At 42.4% G+C, this 12182-nt stretch overlaps 1 pseudogene; it reads left to right on the top strand.

The window, feature by feature from the left end:
- Positions 1 to 1469: 1469 nt before the first annotated feature.
- On the top strand, positions 1470 to 11697 carry LOC123991712 (annotated as a pseudogene).
- The last annotated feature ends 485 nt before the right edge of the window (positions 11698 to 12182 follow it).

The following is a 12182-nucleotide window of genomic DNA, read 5'->3' as shown; positions in this document are numbered from 1 at the left end:
TACCACACACACAAGTGAATGAGTGCTCTGCAATAACGAGGCTGGTCAACTCAAAACTCTTGACTGTTGGGTTGAGAGCCCCAACACAAAGAATACCAAGATCTTGTATATGGCAAAGATACACACCCCGAGGCTACATGACAAACAGATGTGTGGAATGGGTCGCAAGGTGAGACTTAATATATGAGAAAGGACTTTCCCCCAGCCAGATAGCATTTGCTATTAAATAAATTGATAACAGTATCTGCTGTGAAGACTGTTCTCATTGTAAGGAAACCAGGATTTGGCCCTGAAAACGAGGTTCCTCCCAAGCCATCTCACCCTGGTACAGTCCAGTCAGACCGGAGCAATCTCCCTCACATGAATGGAATCTGGCTTGTTAGGTTTATCACCTAAGGCATCATAACTATTCTGTTACATAAAACAACCATTTGATGCAATAACAGTATAACATAATCTTGTAATTTCACCACCATAGAGTGTGTAAAGCTGTCATCAAGGCAAAGGGTGGCTACTCTAGAATCTAAAATATACAACGTCTTTGGTAATATCTTATATTTCTCAGAGTTTTGGCTGAATAACAACATGGATAACATAGCTGGCTGGGTTTTCCATGCATCGGCATAATAGAACAGCTGCCGCCGGTAAGCCAAGGGGTGGCGGTCTGTGTCTATTTGTCAATATCAGCTGGTGCATGAATTCTAATAAGTCTTGAGGTTTTGCTCACCTGAGGTAGAGTGCCAGCATCGGCTTGTGGTGGTAAATAGACAGCTACGAAGAATATAGATGAAAACTCTTGGTAGATAGTGTGGTCTTCAGCTTATCATGAGATACTCTACCTCAGGCGAGCAAAACCTTGAGACTTCGTTAGATTTCTTGCACTAGCTGTTGTTTACAAATATACATCGGACCGCCATCCTTTGTCTTACCAGAGGTTGCTGCTGAAAAAGAGTAAAACCCGCCAGCTGTATGTTATTCATGTCGTCATTCAGCCACAACTCGGTGAACACAAGATATTACAGTTTTTAATGTCCCGTTGGTAGGATATACAGTGGGGCAAAAAAGTATTTAGTCAGCCACCAATTGTGCAAGTTCTCTCACTTAAAAATATGAGAGAGGCCTGTAATTTTTATCATAGGTACACTTCAACTATGACAGACAAAATGAGAAAAAAAAATCAGAAAATCACATTGTAGGATTTTTATGAATTTATTTGCAAATTATGGTGGAAAATAAGTATTTGGTCAATAACAAAACTTTATCTCAATATTTTGTTATATACCCTTTGTTGGCAATGACAGAGGTCAAACGTTTTCTGTCTTCACAAGGTTTTCACACACTGTTGCTGGTATTTTGGCCCATTCCTCCATGCAGATCTCTAGAGCAGTGATATTTGGGCCTGTTGCTGGGCAACACGGACTTTGAACTCCCTCCTGCATGTCGGCAGGCTCGCAAGAGCCACAGTCTGGAACTGTCGTCTGAGTTATGAGGGCTAATGCTAATCTTGCTAGCTGTGGCGTTATCGTTATCTTGGGAATCAACAACGTTTTGGTCGTCCTTCTTGCCTCTCGGTCGGGGGTCCATGGCTCTTTGGGAAGGTAAGTACTTGACAATTTATCACCCGATGTTAGAATATTGTTTCAACGTTGTTATTTAGGTAAAAATAGAATAACTTTGAAGAGCTCGGTTTGTCAACGTCTGCTCAGCTGCGTGGCATAACGTGTCTCCCCCTGGAAATATTTTTTGAAAAGATAAAGCTATTTTTGTAACGATGATGCGTGAATCTACATCTGTAACAATGTTGGTGCTTTTATCACAAATCGAAGGATATATTTCTTGCTTACCTGCCACAGCACGGCAGTATATGAACAACACACAAGCGTTCATGGCTAAATGGCCTAAATCCTCCTCCACACACATCAGACATCAACTTTACCCTCCACAAACAGAAACAGTGGACTGCCTTCTATCACCAGCTAGATACAGACACCAACCCCCGGACCTTCTGGCAAAAAATCTAAACAATTAACGGAGACAATGTTTTCAGGAGAGACAGGATTGAAGGAAGAGGAGGGGGTGTGATGATTTACATTAAAGAACATATCCGATGTAAACAAATTGAGTGGTCATGTGATAATGAACTAGAATGTATCGGCCTGAACGTTACACTGTCTCCCCAAATGTCTTTTACCCTCATTGGAATGTATAGGCCACCTTCCACCAAAAGTGTGTTTTTTGATCAGTTTAATACCATGCTTAGGGAATGTGATTTTGGGAAAGAGGTCATCTTAATGGGAGATTTTAACATTAATTATGAAGACAAGTGTTGTAGGAAAACGCTCAAACGGATCACTAATACCTTTGACCTTACACAGCTAGTTAAAGGGCCAACCAGGGTGATTTGTTGCTCTAAAACACAGATTGATTTGGTGTTCAGTAATAAACCAGAGAGAGTGACTAAATCATTCAATATGGTTACTCGGCTGTCTGATCATAATCTGACACTTATAGCCAGAAAGCTGTCTAAGAGCAGGTTTAACCTCTCTACTGTTAGAAAGCCGGATCAACTCAGAATACCTAAGAGTGAATTAAACTATTTTGAAAAAGCAATTAAGGGAATAAACTGGAATGATCTCTTGTCCTATACAGACGTGGAAGCTGATAGTCAGGTTTTTCTATCCACAATCCAGACTACAATAAATGGCTTCCTAAAGAAAATCAAATCCAAACCTGGCCAAAAGAGCACTCTTCCTTGGCTAAATGGAGAAATCTGGAAATTGATGAAAGAACGGGATTATGCTCTAAAAATAGCCCTAAAATCTAAATTAGAGCATGACAGACGTAGGTTTACCATGTTGAGAAATAAGGTGATAAAAGAAATCAGACAGGCCAAGGCAAACTTTTTTATTAACATAATTGGTGAAGCAAAGGGAAATTCTAAATTGATATGGGAGAATCTAAAAAAGTTAACAGGGAAAGACCATAGTAACACTGCAAAAAGACTAGAAATCATGGTGAATAACAATCTAACACAGGATGCAGTTGAAATAGCATCAGCCTTCAATTCCTACTTTATTGACTCTGTCAGGTTACTGACACAGAACCCCTCCACTGATTTCTTGGGCTCAGTGCTAGTGAATGACACTCAACCTGTCCTCATCATAAGGGAGGTTTCTGAGTCAAAGGTGAACAAGGTGATTAGCTCACTAAAGAACTCTAAAGCCATTGATGTGTTTGGGATGGACTCTACCTGTTATGCTGAGAATGAGGACCCAAAAGCGACTTAGCGAAAACAGAGTCTTTATTCCAGTAAATGGCAAAAGTAATAATCCTGGAACACTAAAGAAGAAAACAAAACAGGAAAAAAACTTAAATCCACTCGTAGTAACGAGGACAGACTGGAGACTCGACCATTGACTGCAGGTTGCTTCGGGAAGGCACCGACCGTAGCAGACTAAGACACCTGCTCACACGCAGCATCTGAAGGAGACAAGACACGACAGGGCGAGACAAGGACACAGCACAGTGAACATCATACAAGGATCCGACAAGGACAGAAGTGGAAAACAAGGGGAGAAATAGGGACTCTAATCAGAGGGAAAAATAGGGAACAGGTGTGAAAAGACTAAATGAGTGAGTTAGGAGAATGAGGAACAGCTGGGAGCAGGAACGGAACGATAGAGAGAAGAGAGAGAGGGAGGGGGAGAGAGAGGGATAGAAAAAGGGAACAAACCTAATAAGAACAGCAGGGGGAAACGAACAGAAGGGAAAGCACAAGGACAAGACAATATATGACAAAACATGACACTACCTTTCTTAAAAACTACAAAGAGTCACTCATTGGCCCCATTACTAAGGTCACCAACACATCTATTGGTCTCGGTGTGTTTCCAAGGGTATGGAAGTCGGCCATAATAACGGCCATCTTTAAATCAGGCGACCCTGCTGACGTGAGTAACTACAGGCCCATTAGTATACTACCTGTGGTGTCAAAGGTTGTTGAAAAGTGTGTAGCAGAACAACTGATTGCCCACCTCAACAACAGCCCCTTCACATTACACTCCATGCAGTTTGGCTTCAGAGCGAAACACTCCACAGAAACGGCCAACTGCTTTCTTCTGGAAAATGTGAAGTCCAAGATGGACAAAGGGGGTGCTGTTGGGGCTGTGTTTCTGGACCTAAGGAAGGCTTTTGATACTGTTAACCATGAGATTCTCATCACAAAATTGTCCAAGTTCAACTTTTCCCCTGATGCCTTGAGATGTATGAAATCATACCTTGAAGGCAGAACTCAGTGTGTCAGAGTGAGCAATGAGCTGTCACCCACTCATAGCTATGATGTGGGCGTGCCCCAAGGGTCAATACTGGGGCCCCTCCTGTTCAGCCTGTACATTAATGATCTGCCTTCTGTCTGTACTGGGTCTGAAGTTCAAATGTATGCAGATGATACAGTGATATATGTGCATGCAAAGAGCAAACAACAAGCTGCACAAGAACTCACTACTGTAATGGTCCAGGTTACAAAGTGGCTCAGTGACTCGTGTTTGCATCTCAATGTGAAAAAAACTGTTTGCATGTTCTTCACAAAGAGGGAAACAGATGCTACTGAGCCAGATGTCTATGTGTCAGGGGAGAAGCTCCAGGTGGTATCCGATTTTAAGTACCTTGGCATCATACTTGATTTCAACCTCTCTTTTAAAAAGCATGTGAAAAAGGTAATTCAAATAACCAAATTCAACCTAGCTCATTTCCGATTTATATGAAATTGTTTGACTACAGAGGTAGCAAAACTGTACTTCAATTCTATGATACTCCCCCACTTAACATACTGCTTGACTAGTTGGGCCCAAGCTTGCTGTACAACAATAAAACCTATTCAGTCTGTCTACAAACAGGCTCTCAAAGTGCTTGATAGGAAGCCCAATAGCCATCATCATTGTCACATCCTTAGAAAGCATGAGCTCTTGAGTTGGGAAAATCTTGTGCAATACACCGACGCATGTCTTGTATTCAAGATCCTTAATGGCCTGGCTCCCCCTCCACTCAATATTTTTGTTAAACAGAAAACCCAGACATATGGCAGCAGATCCACAAGGTCTGCCATGAGAGGTGACTGTATAGTTCCCCTAAGGAAAAGCACCTTTAGTAAATCTGCATTCTCTGTGAGAGCTTCCCATGTCTGGAATACACTGCCATCAGACACAAATAACTGCACCACATATCACACTTTCACAAAATGCTTGAAGACCTGGCTAAAGGTCAATCAGATTTGTGAACATGGTCCCTAGCTGTGTGTTGCCGCTTTCCATGTTGTCTGTTGTCTGTAGCTTGTGAGGTGTGGAAACACTTTGTTGCTTTTATGAATTTTGTTTTGCTGCTTTTTGTTCTATGTTGCTCTGTCTGTATGCTATATCTTGCTTGTCCTATGTTGCTATGTCTTGCTTGTTCTATGGTGCTATTGTCTATATTGTAATTGTTTTTACTAACCTGCCCAGGGACTGCGGTTGAAAATTAGCCGGCTGGCTAAAACCGGCACTTTTACTGAAACGTTGATTAATGTGCACTGTCCCTGTAAAAATAAAATAAACTAAACTAAACTAAACAACCAATAATATCATACCTGTGCTAAAGTCTCAAAACCAACTCATCGAAGACAACGAAACAAAAGCAACATTATTCAGAAACCACCTACAAAATGTTCATTCTTGTCCCGACGATCCTCTCTTTGACAAAGACTGGAAAACCATTGTCGACAGAGAAATACAGAAAACAGTGTACACTTCAAATCTGACACCAGTAGACCATCCCCTCACCCGCTCTGTTAGCATTGAAGAAATCAAGACTCACCTGAAAAAAACAAAAAACAAAGCACCAGGGGAAGACAACATTGACAGCACACTCATCAAACAAGCACCTGATGAATACCTGCACCTCCTTTCCAACCTCTTCACAGCATGTCTCACGGAAGGCTACTTTCCCCTACCATGGAAATCTGCAGTTGTCACAATGATCCACAAACCTGGCAAAGACCCATACAACGTCACAAGTTACAGACCAATCAGCCTCCGTCATGTCGGGAAGCTTTTTGAGAGAATACTCACCCAAAGACTGAGTTGCCACTCAATGGGCCTCCTTGGAATCCACCAAGCAGGCTTCAGGAAAACAAGATCAACCACCGATAACATTCTAAGACTGTTAGAAGACATCCTTCGGAACATCAAGTAAAAATAACTTACCCTGGCGGTTTTCTTTGATATAGAGAAAGCATTTGACAAGATGTGGCACAGTGGACTGTATTACCGGCTTGCAGACTCCAATCTCAAACTACCACTCTCCATCAGAAACATCATCACTAGCTTTCTCCACAACCATACAATTAAAGTGAAGGTCTCCAGAGCCATATCCTCACCTTTCACCCCTGAAGCAGGTGTCCCACAGGGGGCAGTTCTAAGCACGCTACTTTTTCTACTCAACATAACAGATATTTACTACCCTCAACCCACCATAGGTCAAGTCTCACAGTTTGCCGATGACCTCTGCTACTGGTCCAGCTCCAAATGTCCTCAACTTGCTGCAAAAAACTCCAGAAGTCTATTGAAATGATCGAGACATGGTCTAACATGTGGCGAGTAAAATTTAACCCACAAAAGACCCAATGTGTCCTCTTCACAAGAAGCACCAGCAAAAAAAACTGGAAACCCATAGATCTCAAACTCTACGGTGAAACAATAAAAGTAGAAAAATAAGCAAAATTCCTTGGAGTCACCTTCCAGAAGAACATGCGCTGGACAACCCATATAGCGAACATGGAGAGAGAGGGACGAAAAAGACTAAACCACCTAAAAATGCTGTGCGGAAGAAAATTTGGAGCCTCACCTCAGACAGTGCTGAAAGTCTACATCAGCTACATCCTACCCCTCTTTGAATACGCCCTACCAGCCTGGACAACAGCTTCACCGCAGCAGATGAATCGGCTACAGATAATCCAAAACATGGCAATAAAAATGGCTTACAGACTACCAAGATACATCAGCAATCACTATGTTAACATCATATCTGGACTGACATCAATCAACAATAGACAGCCAATCATTGGCCAGAAGTTCATCAACAGAGCCACTCACAACCCATCGTTGAAGGAAGCCATGGGACAGGCCAAATGGACCACAGATACACCCATGTCCATAATGCTGAAACTGACCTAGAAGAGAGGAAAGGGGAGGGGGGGGATAAAATGACAAAAAAGTACCAAAAAAATACAATCAATTGTGTGTGTATGAAAGTGTGTAGATATATGTGAATGCACTCTCCTTAGCGCCCCCACCCCTCTTCCCCTGCACAGTTGTGAGATATAATATCAATGAAGTTTTATCTTGTATTTTTATTTTTTATTTCTATTTTATTTTTTTAAAGTAAACACCACAAACCCATGTCGGGAAAAGAAAAAGGCAAAACTAATCTACGCCCGTTCTGATAAAAACCTTAGGGAATCTAGCCTCTGGGGTTGCCTTGCACGACCACACCCTCCTTCCTTGCTCCTGGCCTGCCCAGCCCCTTCCACCAATCCAATAGTTTCTTATGGACAGAAAAGAGCAGAAGCTCTGAGCTGTCTGATCAGGCCCATTTTCTACTGAGCGGCACACACACGTCAGAAGGTCATCATCGGAAAAGGTCACATGCAATGCATGCAAGATGTCGGCCTTGTGTTTGTATTACCAGGTAAGTTCTCATTTAACATATTTTTCCAAGTTGTCTTATAATCTTCAATAATTAAGGTTACCCATTATTGAAAATAGAAACATATATACATATATATATATATATATATATCAATATATATATATATATATATATAGAAACATATATATTCTCGAAGTATATACTGCTCCACTGCAAAATGCCGAACCAGACTACCCCGCTAATTTAGCAGCAAGACTTGTTGGTGTTTGGGGCTTGATTCATAACAGTAGAACATGTGCACCAAGCAACAGTGTATTGCTGTCATTAAAATAATACACACATTTTGAATTTGCATTATTTACACTTGCGTACGTATTTCAATAGCATAGACAATCTCATGAGTTGGCAATATCACTTGTTTTAGGTATGTATTGTATGCCTAACAAAGCATCTTGGCCAATCATAATGTGGCTAGAACAAAATGTTTCGTAATGTTTTGAGTTTTTCTTATTGTGCATTTCATCCTCCAGCAATGTGTTAAAAGTTTTCTAGTGTCCAGTCCTTCATATTGCTCCTACACAACAGACCTCATGTATACAGGATATGTGGGTCCCTCACAAGTTCCTCACAGGTAACAGTGAATGTTCCGCTTGTGATAATCATGCTAATCATTAATTGTATACAATTTGAATTGTACCTTCCTTTCTGTTTTACAGTTCACTAAGTTCTTAGTTTTAACATTCAAAGTGCTTAGACAGCAGTGTATCAAATCAGTTTCTGCTTTAGCCAACCAGGCCTTGCCCTGCAATGTAGTGTGTGTGGTTGAATGCAGAATTTGTCAGATAACCAAAATTATTTTATTCTTATGCAGAAATGTGTTCCTCTCTCTAACTAATACAATGACCATATCTTGCTCTAGGTGCGGTATGCATCAGACAGGAAGGTGGCCGAAAAAGCTTCTTTGGGGGGTTCTTGGATAACCTCAAGCAGGAGCTCAGCAAGAACAAGGAGATGAAGGAGAACATCAAGAAGTTTCGCGAAGGAGGCCAAAAAGCGGGAAGAATCGGTAGCTCTGAATCAAGCTTGGCGGAAATATGTGAGTACCAAAACATTTAACAGCTTCATTCCATTATATTTAGGTCAAAATCTGTGGCCCGGCAAATAATATTGAAGCGTGTGTCACACGTTGTCCCATTGGACAAAGGATGTTGTTTGGCAGGTTGGATTGGACAATTATTGTTTTTTTGTCTTCTCACTTTTCACACTATTCCATTTCACTTTCTTCCTCAGAAAACCATAGTCTGAAACTGTGAAGATGTCTGAAGTTCTGAAGAAGAAGTTAGGGACCTTCGCAGAGACTGTGAAAGAGGTACTGTACATGGATTGTCTGCTGTAGTCACTGTCATCAGCTTTGATCACTGAACCTGAGTATGGTAAATGTAGCGCTGCATGTTAATTAAATGTCAACATGGACATTAATAACATAAGTAGACCTTTGTCATGTCAACAGAAAGGGTGTGAGGGTCAGACATAAGAAGTTAATGTTCCTGTGTGTCTGTCTGTCTTTTAGGGTCTGGAAGAGGTCAGTCGTACAGATATAGGGAAGAAGATCAAGGATCGCATGGAGGAAGCAGAGTCTGTGTCCAAGAGTGGAGGGAAACTGGGAAAGAATGGTGCCTTCAGAGCAATATCACAGGTGAGACATAAATAGTCAGGGACAAGGTACAAAAAGGACCAATCCAGCACTGTTTTTTTATTGTCACTGCATAAACCAAGTAAGTTTAATGATCAGGAAGGAATGTGCAGAATCAACCCACTGATTAGGTAGCGCATCATAACAGCCATGCATTTCCTCTTAAGCCTGTTGTATGTGCTCACACAGGGTATGGAGAGTGTGAAGAAGGAGATTGATGATCTTAATCAGAGTGGGCCCCCAAGAGACTACGGAAGAGGAGCGACTTTTCATCCAAGGCTGAAGAAAATGAGAACAAGGTCTTCGAGGCTAATGAGTACGAGCTGCCAGTCTGCCACTTATTCAGCAGCATACCACCTGCATACCACTGCTGGCTTGCTTCTGAAGATAAGCAGGGTTGGTCCTGGTCAGTCCCTGGATGGGAGACCAGATGCTGCTGGAAGTCGTGTTGGAGGGCCAGTAGGAGGCACTCTCTCCCCTAGTCTAAAAGATATCCCAAATCCCGAGGTCTGTTATTGGGGACACTGCTGTGTACGGTGCCGTCTTTTGGATGGGACGTTAAACGGGTGTCCCGACTCTCATCCCCCTCCTCTCCCCTGTAACTATTCCCCAGGTCGTTGCTGCAAATGAGAACGTGTTCTCAGTCAACTTACCTGGTAAAATAACGGATAAATAAAATCCAGTATCTCTAGATCATTACTCAAGTAGAATTGTGTTCAGTAACACAACACATTTTTCAGTGCCCAAATTGCACTTTGGGGTGTAATTTGGATAGACAGCCACAGTGAAATGCAGTTCTAGTCTAGATAACGGTTTACTTTCTGCTGTACTATGTCTGGTGGATGTGCGTGAGCACTGAGCAGGGATCTGTTTTCTAGGGAGGCCATGGGAGTGGTGCTGCACAGGGACTCTAAGTGGTATGCACCATGGAAGGACCACAACATGGTCTTCAACAGTGAGCATGTCTCTCTTATCACAGTTTTCACCTGTCTGGTGTCTTTAGTTTTCATTGATGTCACTAAGTATCACCCTTCTGAATCATAATTTAGGATGATATGTTTTGATGAATACAGAGCTATTCCTTTAAAATATACACTCATCGACCAGTTTATTAGGTACACCACCTGTTCACGAAAATGTACAGCGACGCAAACTAGTCACCTTTCGGTGAAATTCACTGTTTTTAATCCAAAATACGTGTTTTGTGTAGATACGATGGGGGAAAACGTTTGGGGTTCGGGGTTGGATCACTACTGGCTGTAAGTGAACGAGTGATGCGCGTTTGTAGCAATACTGGCTGTATCCAAGGCTCAGCCAATCGTTTATGTAACAACAGAATTCAGCGCAGCACGTGACCGAAGAAAGAAGAGGCAACCAACTTCATAGTTACAGCATCAGCTCGCACTCTGGGAAGGCAGCTTGCCAGTTACAGCGCGTCCCCTGAACGATAACGAAGTGGCAACGGTAGGTGAGAAGCCTGACCACGGAGACGGGGGTGAGTGCAAATTTTTTCTTGTCCCTCACCAGTTTACATCCCTGAATGTATCGCTCCTACAAACAGTGAGTAACACGGCCGTGGCTTGCTATATAAAGCAGGCAGACAGGCATCGAGGCATTCAGTTACTGTTCGATTGAACTTTAGAATGGGTAAAACTAGTGACGTAAGCGACTCAGGGTGTGGAATAATTGTCAGTATCTCAGAAACGGCTGGGCTTTTCACACACAATGGGGCCACAAACAGACAAATAACAGTGCAGCACCACAGTGGTGTGCAGAACAGCATCTCAAATTATTTTCACGGATGGGCTGTTGCAGCAGACGACCACACCGGGTTCTACTTCTGTCAGCTAAAAACAAGAAGCGGCTCCAGTGGGCACGCGATCACCAACACTGGACAATGAGCAGTGGACAATATTGCCTGGTCCGAAAAAATCCTGGTTCCTGTTGCGTCTTGCTGATGGCAGAGTCAGGATTTGGCGTAAGCAGCATAAATCCATGGACACATCCTGCCTGGTGTCATGACGTTGTCCTGGGGGTTAGGTTTATGACAGTCATAAATGCCTCTTCCCCCCCTTTTTCCTCTCTCTATGCTACTGAGGTTACATTTGCAAAACCCTTGGTTATAAAACTTTTCAAACACGCCCTCCTCTCCCTTCCAATATAAGCCCTTGACGACAATAGAACTTCCTGTTCCGGGGATGTAGGACGACGGTCCTATGTCAGAATGGTTCATATAATAACTACAGAACGAAGCCAACATCAGCATGAGCTTTGGTTGCGAATGGTATGAACTTTGAACTCTTATTCATTACAGAAGTGATACCTCCTAGCCGCGAGTTAGCAACCGCAGCTGCAAACGCAGGTTAGGAAGGAACAGACAGAGTATCCCGTCTACCACACAACGACGTTACTACAACGTATACAATTGACCACCAGAGACATTCTTCAAAGGACTGGGTTGGGCAACACGGCCTTCCATCTACCACCAACCTACCGAAGCGCAGCTCAGAGTAAATATTTATTGCATTTTCCTTTTCCAAATGGGCGGTAATTTAGAATGCATAAGATACTGTATTTACGATAGCCCAGCTTCTTCCCTTTGTACCTCAGTCTTCCCGCTCCTTCACTCAACCCATCCCATTTTCCTTTGTGTAACAAGCTGTCATATCTGTTCCGCCCGCCAGGGACCTTTTCATTTATGACGCTATTTGTAATCAAGTTATGTGTAATTCTGTGTGATTAGTTAGGTATTTAGTAAATAAATAATTAAACCCAATTTTGTATTGCTGATTCAAATTGTTAGCCAGGG

This window comes from Oncorhynchus gorbuscha, linkage group LG02 (assembly GCF_021184085.1).
Source record: "Oncorhynchus gorbuscha isolate QuinsamMale2020 ecotype Even-year linkage group LG02, OgorEven_v1.0, whole genome shotgun sequence".
Taxonomy (NCBI): domain Eukaryota; kingdom Metazoa; phylum Chordata; class Actinopteri; order Salmoniformes; family Salmonidae; genus Oncorhynchus; species Oncorhynchus gorbuscha.
This window is presented reverse-complemented; position numbering and strand designations above follow the sequence as displayed.